The following is a 16,959-nucleotide window of genomic DNA, read 5'->3' on the forward strand; positions in this document are numbered from 1 at the left end:
CCACCGCCAAACCACAACAACCCGGCGGTCGGAGGAGGAGCGTCTTATCTTCCGACTGGGAACCCTCCAATCACAGGGGATGAACTTGGACTTCACCAGTTTCTTCATCCCCTCTCCCCCCACCTTGTCTCAGCCGAATCACTCCAGCCCCGCACCGCCTTCCTGTCCTGCAGTCTTCTTCTTGACCTCTCCGCCTCCATCCTACTCCGACCTATCACCCTCACCTTGACCTCTTTCCACCTATCACATTTCCAACGCCCCTCCTCCAAGTCCCTCCTCCCTACCTTTTATGTTCTCCTGCTGAACACTCTCTGCTCATTCCTGAAGAAGGGCCTGTGCCCGAAACGATGCATTATGTAGGAACATTTGGAGCAGGATTAAGCCATTTAACGCTGATGCCTGCTTCACCAGTTAGATCATCAGTGATCTGTACCTGAACTTCAGTTAGCCATATTTTCGAGGTGACCTATCTCAGGGTAGGTTCGCTTAACAAAAACCTTTCAGTCTCAATCTCAAAAGCTGCAAATGTCAACCAAGATTGGATGAGATTTCCTCTTTTCCACTACTTATTGTTTGATAAATGCTTTGATTGGCCAAGCTCCTGAGAAGGGAGTGTATATATATTCTTGTTGCACACCAGGGAAAGTAACTTCTCTGTGCCTATCTAACTCTTCTAACATTTCATGCTCCTTGATCTGATCACTCTTTAATCCTTTAAACTCAGGTAAGACCAGCCAAGTTTATGCAACATTTCCTCATATTTCAACTCTCTAAGCCACTATTACTATATGATTACAAAATGGAGAGAGTGGCAATCTCTTGCAGACTGAATTTCTCTTTAATGTAATGAGAGTGTCATGAGGAACCAGCTAAAGGCAACATCCATGATAAACAACAGGAAAGTATAGTTACATAAAAGGACATCCACAAACAAAAGGCCTTGCAATGGAAATACCTGCAATCCAAATATCACTGGGACATGTATAAGTTGTTACATTAAAAACCTCATCCAGGGATTCAGACAGCAATAATTAAACTGTTTTGGCAAAAGTAGAAACAGTTCTTCCCAAATTAATCACAGCAAAAGCAATTTCCTACTCTGCTCCTTCCAATTAATTCAGGCACTTCAAAGCTCTCCAGTTACATGCCCTTCTTACCCAAAGACGATGCTACTGTGATACAGTTATGTTGTCCATAGACTATTTGACCATTGTGGGGTACCATATGCCTCACCAACAAAGGCCAACATCCACAGTGACTGGTTTTGCAGATAGCCATGGTGTGGAGGTGCCGGTGTTGGACTGGGGTGGACAAGGTCAGAGATCACACGACATCAGTTTATAGTCCAGCAGGTTTATTTGAAATCACAAGTTTTCAGAGTGTTGCCCCTTCGTTAGGTGAAGCACCAAAAGCTTGTGATTTTAAATAATCCTGTTGGACTAAAACCTGGTGTTGTGTGACCTCTGACCTTGCAGGTGGAGGTGCTGCAGCAGTAATTCTAACCTGATTAAGAGTCATGTTGGAGATTTAACTGAAAGGTGTAGCTTGAGGAGATGTGTGGCCATCATAGTGTAATCTACTGAACGGCATCGTCTATATAAATCATTATATTAATATGTCTATTCCATATGATTTATTTTATGTCAAAGTTTAGAATAAGCAGTGCCGTAATTAGTTACGTTTCAGCCCCTGTGATGTCCAATTTCCACCCCAGCTAACCGTGTACTTCCCCAGAAACAACTGACCACTCAGAGATTCGGGAACTGACTGGCACCCCCGGCCCTGGGGTCAGTTTAAAGGCCGTAGCCCTGGGTAAGCCCTGGCAGTTGTCCTGCATTCTTTCTGATACTTGCCCTGGATATGACAGGATGCAGGGTCCTGCTCCCGGCTGAGGTGCTGCAGAGTCAGGGACAGCACAGGAGGCCACAGGCAGAAAATACCACCCTGAACTAGCAGCTGCCTCCTGGGTCAGTGCCACGCTCAACTTCCCGGAGTAATGCCCAATCCTGTAAAGTGGCGGTCATTGACCTTCTCCACTCTGCCACTGGCAATGCCACCATCTTCTCCTCAAAACCTGCTGCTGTACCCACCTCCTGCCAAGGCCAATGCTCTCTCGCTCTCACTGTTGTCTGCAACATCTTCTCTCGCTCGCTGTTATCCACCTCAATACCCAACCCCAACCATCCTGTTAGCCCTCTGTGCTGCCCATTCACTTGCCCAGAACACCTCCCCACCCTGCACCAACTGTGACAGCTATTCATCTCCAATAATGGCCATGTCTTCGTCAACCCAGCAGGGGAGCAAACCACAATAGGGCAGAGTGGAGCACGGGTTTATCATTCAACTCTGAGCAGTGAATCTTGACTCTGATCAGACAGGCTGCTCGATCTGTGCTGGAAAGCCCCGCCAGGCCCTGATGGGACTGAGGCACACTGACTATTGTAACAAACATCGTGGCTTTGTGTCTGTGTTCAACAGTATGGCAGGGCAGAATGACCCTGGGATCTCTGGGTGCAGGAGTAATGCGCAGAAAGGCAATGCAATGCAAGGATGCTGCGGGCATGGAGTTGGGTTCAGAGTACGTGGGTGACGTGGTAGCAGGTGGAGAGCCTGGAGATATACCCTGACCCAGTCCCTGAGCCGTGTCCCTCAGTGTACGCCGTCACCCTGACCCAGTCCCTGAGCCGTGTCCCTCAGTGCACGCCGTCTCCCTGACCCAGCCCCTTAGCCGTGTCCCTCAGTGTATGCCATCACCCTGACCCAGTCCCTGAGCCGTGTCCCTCAGTGTACGCCGTCACCCTGACCCAGTCCCTGAGCCGTGTCCCTCAGTGTAGACCGTCACCCTGACCCAGTCCCTGAGCCGTGTCCCTCTGTGTACGCCGTCACCCTGACCCAGTCCCTGAGCCGTGTCCCTCAGTGTACGCCGTCACCCTGATCCAGTCCCTGAGCCGTGTCCCTCAGTGTACGCCGTCTCCCTGATCCAGTCCCTGAGCCGTGTCCCTCAGTATACGCTGTCTCCCTGACCCAGTCCTTGGCTGTGTCCCTCAGTGTAGACCGTCCTTGCTGCAGTATAGCAGTGATAATTGTCAGAACAGCCCTAGGTGCAGCACTGAAATGCAGAGCTGTAGTGTAAGTATATTGAAGATGTGCCCATGAGTGTTCGTATGGATTGGCATGTGTTGGAAGCTGATAACCAGGTATGGTGAGTTGCCATGAAGTGTACCATAAATGTTGGTGCTTGATGTCCATCATGAAGATCATTTGGAGCAAGCAGTGAGCTGAATATGACAAGAATCCACTCAAGTTTCTGTTGAGTTTTCCCTACAGCTAGTTTGCGCAGTGGAGTCTGACTAGATCACAGCGCATGGCAAATCAATCGGGAACTCTCCACTGCCCAGTGTGGAACTTGGTTCCCCATGGGAGGCTGATTAGCAAGGTTAGATCTCATGGAATACAGGGAGAACTAGCCATTTGAATACAGAACTGGCTCAAAGATGGAAGATAGAGAGTGGTGGTGGAGGGTTGTTTTTCAGACTGGAGGCCTGTGACCAGTGGAGTGCCACAAGGATCAGTGCTGGGTCCTCTACTTGTTGTCATTTACATAAATGATTTGGATGTGAGCATAAGAGGTACAGTTAGTAAGTTTGCAAATGACACCAAAATTGGAGGTGTAGTGGACAGCGAAGAGGGTTACCTCAGATTACAACAGGATCTGGACCAGATGGGCCAATGGGCTGAGAAGTGGCAGATGGAGTTTAATTCAGATAAATGAGAGGTGTTGCATTTTGGGAAAACAAATCTTAGCAGGACTTATACACTTAATGATAAGGTCCTAGGGAATGTTGCTGAACAAAGAGACCTTGGAGTGCAGGTTCATAGCTCCTTGAAAGTGGAGTGGCAGGTAGATAGGATCGTGCAGCAGGCGTTTGATATGCTTTCCTTTATTGGTCAGAGTACTGAGTACAGGAGTTAGGAGGTCATGTTGCGGCTGTACAGGACATTGGTTAGGCCACTGTTGGAATATTGCATGCAATTCTGGTCTCCTTCCTATCAGAAAGATGTTGTGAAATTTGACAGGGTTCAGAAAAGACTTACAAGGATGGTGCCAGGGTTGGAGGATCTGAACTACAGGGAGAGGCTGAACAGGCTAGGGCTGTTTTCCCTGGAGCGTCGGAGGCTGAGGGGTGACCTTATAGAGGTTTACAAAATTATGAGGGGCATGGATAGGATAAATAGGCAAAGTCTTTTCCCTGGGGTGGGGGAGTCCAGAACTAGAGGGCATAGGTTTAGGGTGAGAGGGGAAAGATATAAAAGAAACCGAAGGGGCAACTTTTTCACGCAGAGGGTGGTACGAGTCTGGAATGAGCTGCCCGATGTGGTGGAGTGAGAATCTCTCCACAGCCCAGTGAGAATCTCTCCACAGCTCAGTGAGAAACTCTCCACAGCCCAGTGAGAATCTCTCCACAGTTCAGTGAGAAACTCCACAGCATGATGAGAATCTCCACGGCCCACTGACAAACTGTGTCCAGTGAGAAACTATCCATGGCCCCGTGAGAAAGTCTCCACTGCTGGTGAGTATTTCACTGTGCCTCCTCAGAAAGTTTGCCTGATGAGACGAGATGATCTTGACATTGAGATGGTCCTCACTGAACATCTTGCCGGAGACTATCACTCACCAGGGGCTGTATTGGTCAGGCCCTGATAAGTATCTGCCTCACACTCTCTCTACACATTCTCACTCATCCCCACTGCCTCACACTCTTTCTCCCTCCCCCATACTCTTCCCATCTCCTCTCACTCCCCCTCTACAGTCGTCCCAACACCCGCACACCCTCACACACCCCTCAGATAGTGAAACTACCCCACTACCCCCACCCTCACATTCTCGCCACATCCTGTCACTTACCCCAAAACCCCCACACTCACCCCACCCTGACACTGTCATGTTCCTCCCATCCCTACATCTGCCCCCATCGCTGCCCAACATCCCCATCACATCCTCCCTCAGGTCACCATTTCTGCCCAACGTGAGAAATTCAGTCCAGCTCAGCACGTCTCACGATCCTCTTCAAATCCATCAACGTCCAAGCCTTCGTTGGGGCACTTGGATGGTTACCACGGAGCTAAATAGTGGGTGGAATTTCTGCCAATCACATCTGAGGGAGCAGCAGATGGCTTGTTGCAAAATAACAGGTGTACAATGGTAGCTCGGAGTCCATTAAAATTCAGTGTTTCTACCGCCTGGGGAGCTCAGCTCACAGTTCACATTCCCTCTTCACCAGCAGCATCTCCACATGAGCCAGGAATGGACACTGCTGCTGCTATCCCACTGAAGAGAAACAGACACTAGCCACCCTCTGCAACTCATTTGAAGTGGCCACTGAGTTGGACAAGCTTAACACTCTCATGCAGAAACATTAAAACTTGGAGGGAACAAATATTTTCACAATTATATAAACCAAGGGCAAATAGTAGAGCTCAGCAGCATAACCACACACCTGCTGCTGCAGCTAAACGCAGGCAGGTCTGTAATCCTGCCTAGAGCACTGGTCCCATGGCTCTGCTGAGGGACAGTGACCAGCAGGCTGCTACACTGCTCCCCAGCTACCACCTCAGATTAATCAAGCTTTTAATTAGTTTGACCAACTTGCTGCTGCTTGGTCGAATCCAGAGAGAGACTCTGTTGGTAAGATCACCCTGTTATTTAACACATTGTAAATAGTCTAAAGAATTGGCAGAGCTTGAGGCTTTGGAAGGAAGCATCTGTGTCTACAGTCTGCTCTCACGCAAATGCTTACAGCACCACTGGTGGGGGTGGGACCTGACTCTTTACGTTTTTCAGTATTCTGTATCCAGTATTCAGATTCCTAATGAAGGGCTTTTGCCCAAAACGTCGATTTTCCTGCTCCTCAGATGCTGCCTGACCTGCTGTGCTTTTCCAGCACCACTTTAATCTTGATTTGGAGATGCTGGTGTTGGACTGGGGCGTACAAAGTTAGAAATCACACAACACCAGGTTATAGTCCAGCAGGTTTAATTGGAAGCACTAGCTTTCGGAGCGTCGCTCCTTCATCAGGTGGTGATGAAGGAGCAGCGCTCCGAAAGCTAGTGCTTCCAATTAAACCTGCTGGACTATAACCTGGTGTTATGCGATTTTTCATTTTAATCTTGACACTAACATTTCAGTATTAACCGTCTCTCTTCAACCAAACCCTAAAGATTCCCCCCCCTCCCCCCACCACCATACCCCCACAAGTATTTCATGAAATGAGTCAGGACAATTTTTCAATCTGACTGCATAAGAAAGATACTGGGTGGCCTTTGGAACTGATTGGTGGGGCTCAGAGTGCTGTCGTGGGGTTGTGACGAAGAAGGTACAGCAGAATGTATCAAATGATTGCACATTAAACTCAATAGGCTGACAGAATGACAGAAATGTGATGGTGCAGGAGGAGGTAAATTGACTCATTGTGCCTCACTGGCTCTTCAACTGAGCATCATTACCTGACGCCAAACTCTCACTTCCCATATCCCACTGAACGGGAGGATTTTGTTTTGCAAGCCCTGTTCAGTTCTCAATTTGTTGTATGATAAAAATGCAATCGTCCTTCAGAGGATACAATCATTTGCATTGATACCATGCCTTTAATATGAAGAATAATCCAAGAATTTGCATAGTTATGGATATGGAGCAGACACCAATCAAAGGCAGAAGAGATTGTGATCAGATGTTAATGTGGTTTCTTGGTGAACAATTATAAATTGATTTGCTGCAATCTTGCAGATATTGTGATAATTCCATCATATCAACAACACTGAAGGTTCTTCTGTCATTACAACAGCCAGGACAAAATGGAATAAAACAAAGTTCTAAGATTTATACAATTATTTTAATAAGTCTTAAATTTAGGAACGATTTCAATATGGAATTACCTTGAAGTTACAAAACAGAAAATATGTGTTTGGTCCGATCAGTGCAAGACAAAAAGCTTTGGCAACACGGTTCACATCAGGGTTTATAAGCTTTCAGATAAGCTGCTTTCCACTCTGATTAACTCATCCTACATCTGGCCATGTCCCTTTATTCTGTTATCCTTTATAGGCACATTCAACCTCCCCTTTCAAATACTCCATCTGGCTGCAAGTTATAAATTCTCACAACTGCAAAGGAATTCTGGCTGATTTGTCTGTGATCACCTAAATTGCAACCAAATGCAGCACATAGGAATGTTAGTTTGACTCAATGGTCTCATTTGTACCCCTCAGGGTAAACGCTGGGAACTGGCAGCTCCATAATCTCAGCTGACATTTGAGTGCAGTACTTAGAGGGCTGTTTCGTTTAAAGGTGCCATTCTTTTTGGATGAGGAATGTAAACTCCGATGTAAAAGACTCAATTGATTTTGTCAGAGGCTTTTTAAAAAAATAAATTATCCTATTATTCCCTAATCAACCTGTTACAGAGACATTACTGCACACCTCTGGAGCAGGTGGGATTTGAAGGCCTCTCAGACTAGGGGTAGGGACTCTACCATGGCACCACAAGAGGGCCCCAATCAGGGGCTATCTTGTATTTAACACAAAATTGGAATTCAGGGGAGGGTCCTGAAGAACACCATTGCAGTTTTAAGATGTGACTGAAGCCCTGACTCCCAGGTACCTGTATGTGATGTTGGTGCGAGTCAGAGCTACAGTGGCCTCAGCTACAGATAGTTTAGCTGGAAGTTCCTACTGTCTTTACATCGCATGCTGACCTCTAGAAATCTCTCCTACTCTTACCACCATCGGTGTGTATTGGAAGGAGTTGCAGGCACTCTGATACATGACTTGCTTGTTTGTGTTATGAACGTACTGTTCTTGGCTATAGAGTGCTGGTGTGGGAGTCAAACCTTGAGTTTCTGACTCTGAAGCGCTACAAAACCTCCTCAGTCATCTACTTCCATCAATGTAACACAATCTCACTTTATCAGCACAGTGCATACCAGTGTGAAGCAATTAGGCTCCTTACTGTCGCAAGTAATCGATAAATGTTATCAGAAGAATGCAGTGAAAATTTGTTACCAATGTCCCATTGCTTGTCAGTTGGAAGAATTTTGATGTAAAAATGAGGCAGCATTGGGAATAATCTGTCATGAAGGGTAATAGTGGAGACACTGGGGTCAATGTCCTATTACGGTGCACTCACATGGGGCTGCTCAGACCGTGTGGCCATGTCAAAATTTAAAAACATCACGTTTTGAAATAAAGAAGCGAGGGTTAACAAGAAAAATAGGGAGTCACAGAGTGTGACACTGGAAAAGCACAGCAGGTCAGGCAGCATCGCAGGAGCAGAAGGATCAACATTTCTGGCATAAGCCTTTCATCAGGAATTATCAGGGCTTATGCCCGAAACGTGGACTCTCCTGCTCCTCAGATGCTGCCTGACCTGCTGTGCTTTTCCAGTGCCACACTTTTTGATTCTGACTCTCCAGCATCTGTGGTCCTCACTGTCTCCAAGAAAAATGAAGCCATTGTTTGGAGTGATTCAAAACACGTTATTACACCAGAGGTTAAAATAGAGGAGTGAAAGTCAGCGCAAGACGTAAATTATCAGAAAGTGGTTCCAATGGTCTGAAATACCATCATTGTCCTTAATTTTTCTTTGGCCCAACAAGTCCACACCGACCCGCATACCACCCAGACCCATACTCCTACGTTTACCCCTTCACCTAACACTACGGGCAATTTAGCATGGTCAATTCACCTAACCTGCACATTTTTGGATTGTGGGAGGAAACCGGAGGAAACCCACGCAGACACGGGGAGAATGTGCAAACTCCACACAGAGAGTCGCCTGAGGCGGGAGTTGAACCCGGGTCTCTGGCGCTGTGAGGCAGCAGTGCTAACCACTGTGCCACCGTGCCGCCCACCGTGCTGTTCCTGCATGCATGGCAAGAGTATAAGCAACAACAGTGCAGCTTTAAAAGCAAGATTTAATGTTACTGTAGATTTTGTTTGAGTAATATGGATGTGGAAGGTTATTGTGGTGATTTTAGAACATACATTGGAATGATGTAAATAAATGTGTTCTTTTCAGTATTCGGTTTTATATCATGAAAATGACTATATGTTAGATCTGGCAAGAATTAATAATTTATTATAATTTAGGAAGTTATTGCATATTGGATTTGTTACATTTGCTTGCAAAACAGTAGCCATCCTAAAATCCAAAACTCCAAATATGTACACTTGTCCAGCTATTTCATAGTTTTCACAGGCTAATGTTAATTTTTAGATTAGATTTTAGATTAGACTCCCTACAGTGTGGAAACAGGCCCTTCGGCCCAACAAGTCCACGCCGACCCTCCGAAGAGTAACCCACTCTGACTAATGCACCTAACACTATGGACAATTAAGAATGGCCAATTCACCTGACCAGCACATCTTTCTCATGAGACTTTTTAGTATGATGAGAAACAACAGCTGGACTAGGAGTGGTAGGGAGTCCATGGGCTCTCTGTCCTACATTCAATAGCCCACAGACAAACAGGTTTGAGAACCATCGTGTTAGGCAATTTCAGAGGGCAGCTAAGGGTCAGTTGTGTTGCTGCATGTATGGAATCACATGTTGGGCCAGACTTGCCTATGGTCTTGTGGGACTATGATGACGTTACTTTTAGACATAGGTAAAAAAAAATCAGTGAATCAGAATTTTTTTTACAGTTATCTGGGACTTTCATCATCACCATTACTGACATTAGGTTATTATTTTGGATTTATTTAAGTTGATCTCAAATTCGTCAGCTGCCATGGCAGGATTTGAACTCAGGATCAATTCATCTCAACATTTGAGCTGACATGTCTCCTATTCTAACACACCCATTGTAGGTTTCATAGCATGAGGAAATAAGGTTTGGCATTTTCACTTCAGAGACATTCAAATCTACAAATGTACAATGTGATAGCATCAATGCTACAAAGATATTTCATCTAACAGAATAGCCATTCTTACAGTCCATCCTCTGAATGCAAACAATTGCTGACAATCTCAGATACAAAGCCTAATAATTATAATTTCGGTGAATCAAGTACTTATTTACTTCACTATGTGCATTCAACTGAGGGATCTGAAATGAATAAACCATTTACAATCATATAAAATTAACAGCATTTGTGTTAATATCTACGTGCTTGGCAGTTCAAGCTGTCAAGGATCAGCACTGAATTGAGACTTCCCTGAGGACAGAGGAAATGCTCCTTTAATGTAGGTGAGAAGTTTATTTTTTGATTCATCCTGGGAATAGGGGCACGTCAGCCAAAGCCAGTATTTATTGCCTATCACGAAATGCACTTGTGAAGATGTTGGTTAGCCACCTTCTAGAACAATGCAAGCTGTTTTGTGAGGAAATTCCTAAACAGCTGTGAGGAAATGGGTTCTGGGAATTTAACCCAGCAACACTGATGGAAAGGTGACATACTTCCAAGAGAAAATGATAGGCAACTTGAAGGTAATAATGTTCCCATGCACCTGCTGCCTTGTACACAGTAAAGGATATGGGTTTGGAAGGTGTTCAAGATATCCTGGTGATTGTTAGTTTATTTTGTAGATGGTACACACTATTTGCTGATGCCAATGTTACTAGTAACTTAGCAGCCTGAATGCTGTCTAGGTCTTATTGCATGCAAGCACTGTTCATCTCATCTTTTGAAGAGTTGTGAAAGGAACTTACAATAATACAGTAACTAGTGAAAATCCTCACTCCCAGCCTTATACTGCAGTGAGGCTGTGAAGGTGGAGCAACAAATGATGGTTAGCCCCAGGACATTGTTACAGGAGCTGGTGGAGACAATGATCTGGGGTTGAGATAATTAGCTTCCAATAAACTCACACCTCTGTGCTCAGTAGGAGTATAGCCAAAAGAAAGGTTCCCCCCGCTTGCAATAATTTAAACGTTGTTCGAGTTTCTGTCAAATGACAATGAAATATCAATAGCCAGTCATTCCCATCTTACCTCTCAAATTTATCTCTTTTCTCCTATGTTTGAGGTCTGGAGTTGGATGGTAGAAGCCAAATTGAGCATTTTATTAGCAGGTTATTAGAGAGGATGTGCTGCTTGATAGTCCTGTTAACAATACCGTCTATCATTTTGATCATTGAGAGTCGACTGATGGGGGTTAGATTGTAATTGTTCAGGTTTTCTCTGGGCAGAACATACCAGAGCAAATCTTCCATATCACTGGGTAGCTGCTGTTGTTATATCTGAATTGCAACAGCTTGACTAGAGTCTGGACTCACTCTGGAGCTGAGGTCTTCATCAATTCAGTCAATACATCACTGAGAGCCATAGCCTTTGCTATGCTCAACGTGATAAAAGTTTCTATGTTATTGTCAGTTAGGAAATTGGATTTTCAAGTGGAGGTAAAATAGATTTTAGTTTTCACTTCTATGAAGGTGACTTGTTTCTTTTAACAAAAGTCAGAAACCAGAAAGTTTAGAGGGAACATGGTATATGACTTGTTCGGGATTACTTTTAGCTGAAATCATTACATCATGCTTTTCTTGAAATGATATAGTGAATCAAATACCTGGTAATAGTTCAGTATGATATAAGCAAATGCAGTTCCAAAGGTGTTCAAGTAAGGCAGTTGGATTTTCTTGTTCTGAGGCCTACAGGATCACAGCAGCTTGCCATTCTAGCTATCTAATCATCTCTCAAGTAGCTTCCTGGATTGGGGCTTACTTGCTGTTCAAGGAAAGCTTTCCATCAACAAAGGGTAGGTCATCCATGCCCCTGATAAAAACGGCAGTGATTGTAGCAGGAAAAATATAGAACCACACTTAATGAGACACAAACGCCCCAGAAACAGGAACAACGGGCCTACTGGAAGACTGGGCCTTCGGAAGGTAAGTATTGAAGTGAATGAGAGAGGAGGCTGCCTCAAGGCCATTTTCTTCCATCAGGGCACTGAGAGGCTTTCCAAACCCCCCACTCAACTATCACTACACGTTAACTCAGGGGTTCTGGGGTGAGCAGAGACAGTGTCAGGCACAGGAAATGTTTCTTAGGAACCAGGGCCATCCACTCATAATCTCCATTGGACTACAGGAACATTACAGTCGAGAATTGGTAGGGTTGGTAGCCCTTGATGTTCTTGCTGTCCTGCTCAGTTTGGGCTGGGGCAATGAATGAAAATCCAAGTCTGTATTTCTAATGAGGCCAGCACTCAAAGGTTAACAATCTGACAGATACAGGGTTGGCAGGTTTGAGCTATAGGGAGAGGCTGAATAGTCTGAGGCTATTTTCTCTGGAGTGTTGGAAGCTGAGGGTTGACTTTATAGGGATTTATAAAATCATGAGGGGCATGAATAGGATAAATAGACAAAGTCTTTTCCCTGGGGTGGGGGAGTCTAGAACTAGAGGGCATAGGTTTAGGGTGAGAGGGGAAAGATATAAAAGGGACCTAAGGGGCAACTTTTTCACACAGAGGGTGGAGTGTGTATGGAATGAGCTGCCAGAGGAAGTGGTGGAGGCAAGTATAATTGCAACATTTAAAAAGCATCTGGGTGGGTATATGAATAGGAAAGGTTTAGAGGGATGCAGGCCAAATGCTTGCAAATAGGTCCAGATTAATTTAGGATATCTGGTTGGCTTGGACAAGGTAGACCCAAGGGTCTGTTTCCATGCTGTACAGCTCTATGAGCAAATTGTGCGTGTATGTGTGTGTCACGTTGCTCCCGTGGGCTGTCCATGGGGTCAGCCGCAAAGAGCAAATATAGCTTTAGTTCTGCTTTGTGCAATCGGCCTAAAACAGCACTAAGAGGCAAATGGAACATTTGAAGGTCACCTCTCCATGTCCTGGGGATCTGGGGGTGTATTCGCCAGTATTTAGAGAAAGAACACTTTGAAGAAATTAAGTGAGTCACCTAGCTAGTTATTGTATTGGGAGATTAGGATGGACACAAGCATAACTTTTTGACTCCATGTACATCTGAATGTTGCAATGCATGTGGTTTGATGTGTCATGGTTAAGTGTTAGTATACTAGAAATATAGAGATCAGAGGCATATTTGATATGTGCTGAATGCTGTAGTCATGTTGGAATTGCGAACTCATGTCAGAACATGGGTTCAGAGGATTGTGAACTCAATAATAAAGAATCAAAAAAATCAAATTGGAACAGTACAATACCACTGACCTGCATATTGAAACTGAATTGCACAACTTGAGTTCACTGAAATTCTGATTCTGGTGTTGTCACAACTGATGTCTGTAGAAAGTAACAGAATAAAATAGAACAAAAAAGGAGAATAGCAAATATATGACAAAAGTGATTTATGTTCATCATGCTTTCCTTTATCAGTCAGAGTATTGAGTGCAGGAGTTGGGAGGTCATGTTGCGGCTGTACAGGACATTGGTTAGGCCACTGTTGGAATATTGCGTGCAATTCTGGTCTCTTTCCTATTGGAAAGATGTTGTGAAACTTGAAAGGGTTCAGAAAAGATTTACAAGGATGTTGCTAGGGTTGGAGGATTTGAGCTATAGGGAAAGGTTGAATAGCCTGGGGCTGTTTTCCCTGGAGTGTCGGAGGCTGAGGGGTGACCTTATAGAGGTTTACAAAATTATGAGGGGCACAGATAGGGTAAATAGGCAAAGTCTTTTCCCTGGGGTGGGGGAGTCCAAAACTAGAAGGCATAGGTTTAGGGTGAGAGGGGAAAGATATAAAAGAGACCTAAGGCGCAACGTTTTCACACAGAGGGTTGTACGTGTATGGAATGAGCTGCCAGAGGAAGTGGTGCTGGCTGGTACAATTGCAACATTTAGATTAGATTAGATTAGATTAGATTACATTACAGTGTGGAAACAGGCCCTTTGGCCCAACAAGTCCACACCGACCCGCCGAAGCAAAACCCACCCATACCCATACATTTACCCCTTACCTAACACTACGGGCAATTTAGTATGGCCAATTCACCTGACCCTGCACATCTTTGGACTGTGGGGGGAAACCGGAGCACCCGGAGGAAACCCACGCAGACACGGGGAGAACGTGCAAACTCCACACATTTAAAAGGCATTTGGATGGGTATATGAATAGGAAGGGTTTGGAGAGATATGGGGTGGGTGCTGGCAGGTGGGACTAGATTGGGTTGGGAAAGTTGGTTGGCATGGACGGGTTGGACCGAAGGGTCTGTTTCTGTGCTGTACATCTCTATGACTCTATGCAAATCCCAATACAGGATTATCAACACAGAACCTATAACACAACCAGGGTAATTTCAACAGTAACATATTCGAAAATATATGTACCTTGTCTATATTACTTCTTTATTATTCCATGCTTAACAAAATGGACTTTCATGTGAATTTATCGTGAGATACTTTGGCTTCAGAACTAACTAAAACAGCAAAAAGTAATACAGGAAACACAAACAATGTAAAATGCACCAAAGCAATACTAATTGCACCGAAGTAATTGATTTTAGCTGAACAGATTTCTCCAAAACATTTTCAAGTGTTAGGCATGGCAGGCACCTGGAAATTTATATTTTGTGTATAGTTCAACCAGAGATAATCCAATCAATCCTGTTAGCAGCATGAAGTCATATCTGAGCTGTAAAAATAGAAAATCCTCAATTCATTAATCACTCCTGTCACTTGCAACTGACAGTTTCTTAAACTCAGTCACTAGGTTTAACTTCTTGAGGGATAGAATTGAAAAGTAGGGAAGAGCCTTGATTGGACTACACTTAAGAGTTCTGAATGCAGTTCTTTACAACACATTATAAAAAAGATATGGATGCACTGGAGTGAGTGCAGAGGATTTACAAAGATGATACCATAAATCTGTAGGTATGAGCATCAGGAAAGGGTGACAGTGTGGATCTCCTTTCCCCAAAATAAGGAAGGCTGAGGGGTAACTTCAATGGAATACTCAACATTCTGAAAGTCTCCCGGCAGCTCTTTGTTAAATCTAATCTTTACTCGATCTGGATAGAATGGATGGGAGTTGCTTAGGGAAGGCCCATGAATCTAAAAAGGGATGGTACGGTGGCTCAGTGGTTAGCACTGCTGCCTTACAGCACCAGGGACCCAGGTTCAATTCCAGCCTCGGGCAACTGTCTGTGTGAAGTTTGCACATTCTCCCCATGGGTTTCCTTCCACAATCCAAGGATGTGCAGATCAGGCGAACTGGCCATGCTAAATTGCCCAGTGTTAGGTGCATTAGTTAGGGGTATATCGGGGAATGGGTCTGGGTGGGTTACTCTTCGGTGGGGACTTTTTGGGCCGAAGGGCCTCATATTATGAGAGTGGACACAGGGAAAGGATCTCTTCTTGTGGGGAGCAACATAATCAGAGGTCATCGATTTAAGATAGTCACCAAAAAAAACCAATAAGGAATTCAGAAAAAAACCTGTTCACAACAGTGGTGAGAATGTGGAATTCAGTCTCATAGGGAGTGGTTGAAGTGAATATTGATGTAAGTATATTGATGCACGAAAGGATGCAGGTGGAATATAATATGAGAAGTTGTGAGGTTATAGACATTAGCAGGAAAAATAGAAGAGCTGAATATTATTTAAGAGAGAAAAACTGCAGAAAGCTACAGCACACAGGGATGCTGGAGTCCTCATGTGTAAGTCACAAAAAAGCGAGTATCCAAACTCAGCAGCTAATAAGGAAGGCAAACAGAACATATATTTCAAAGGGAATGGTGTATAGATGTGGTAAATGTTGCTAAAACTATATAAGACATTAGTTGTACCACCCCTGGAAAACAGTCTTGGGCCTCTTATCTTTGGCAAAATAAGAGGAACCTCGATTGTCCGGCATTTAATTATCTGGATATCGGACTACCCGGCAAGATCGCAAGGTTGGATAATCGAGGTTCCTCTGTACTGGCATTAGAGGCTGTCCACAGAATGTTCACTAGGTTGATCCCAGGTTTGAAGAGATGTTCTTATGTGGTGAGGTTGAGTAGGTTAGGCTGTATTCATTCGAGCTTAGAAGAATGAGAGGTGACCGTAATGAACATTGAGGAATCATAGAGAACTTAAATACAGTTGTTTCACCTTGTGGGACAGTCTAGGATCAGAAGGCCTTCTTGCAGAGTAAGAGGCCACTATGAATTGAGGAGGAACTTCTTCTCTCAAAGAGTCGTGAATCTGTGGAGCTCTTTACCACAGTGGCTATAGAGACTGAGTTATGAAGTCTATTCAAGGCTGAGATGCAGATTTTCAATCAGCAAGGCCATCAATGTTTATGGGGAAAAGGCAAGAAAGTGGAGTTGAGGATTATTAGATCACCTACTGAATGGCAGAGCAAACTCGATGGGCAGAATGGCCTAATTGTGATTCCAGGTTTTATGGTCTTATAGAGCAGTGAAAGGTACAAAAGGTCGCGATATTAGATTCCAATAAGATGGAAGGAGACTTGAGTGGAGCAAAGACAGCAGCAAAGACTAGTTGGACCGAATGGCCTGTTTCTGTGCTATGAATACTATATAACCCTGTACTACCGTGTCTCACTGAAGGAGCACTTTTCAATTGATGTCCTCTCTAAATCTTTCAATTCTTGATACTGTGATACACTATGGGGCTTGGATTTTTCAATACCAAAAATGTGCATTTATAAAACTCCTTGTTAACTTCTTTAACAACGTAAAATATTCCAAGGTGCTTCAGAGGGGAATTTTTACAAGGTGATAGAACGGATGATCAAAACTTGGTCAATAAGGTCGGGAGTGTCTTAAATAGGAGACAGAAGGTGGGCATAGATAGGTAGAAACTGTTCTCCTTGACACAGGAATCAATGACCAGGAGGTGTAGATTTAAGTAAGAGGCAGAATATTTACAGGAGTTGTGAGGAAAGGATCTTTCGCCAAGACGGGGTGGGGATCTGGAAAGTCACTGCCTGTAAGGGTGGCAGAGGCAGAAATCCTCATAACACTTAAAAAACATTTAGATATATGCTCACGATGC

The 16,959-nt window shown here is 44.4% G+C and overlaps 1 long non-coding RNA gene across 1 annotated transcript in view; it reads left to right on the forward strand.

Annotated features, from left to right (window-relative positions):
• Positions 1-11,423, forward strand: part of LOC122562769 — a 20,341-nt gene extending 8,918 nt beyond the window's left edge. Inside the window, exons 2-3 of the long non-coding RNA XR_006315413.1 lie at positions 1,515-1,518; positions 11,413-11,423. This is a non-coding gene — a long non-coding RNA (uncharacterized LOC122562769). The remainder of the gene's footprint in view (positions 1-1,514; positions 1,519-11,412) is intronic.
• The last annotated feature ends 5,536 nt before the right edge of the window (positions 11,424-16,959 follow it).

Source organism: Chiloscyllium plagiosum, chromosome 25, assembly GCF_004010195.1.
Source record: "Chiloscyllium plagiosum isolate BGI_BamShark_2017 chromosome 25, ASM401019v2, whole genome shotgun sequence".
NCBI classification, from domain to species: Eukaryota; Metazoa; Chordata; class Chondrichthyes; order Orectolobiformes; family Hemiscylliidae; genus Chiloscyllium; species Chiloscyllium plagiosum.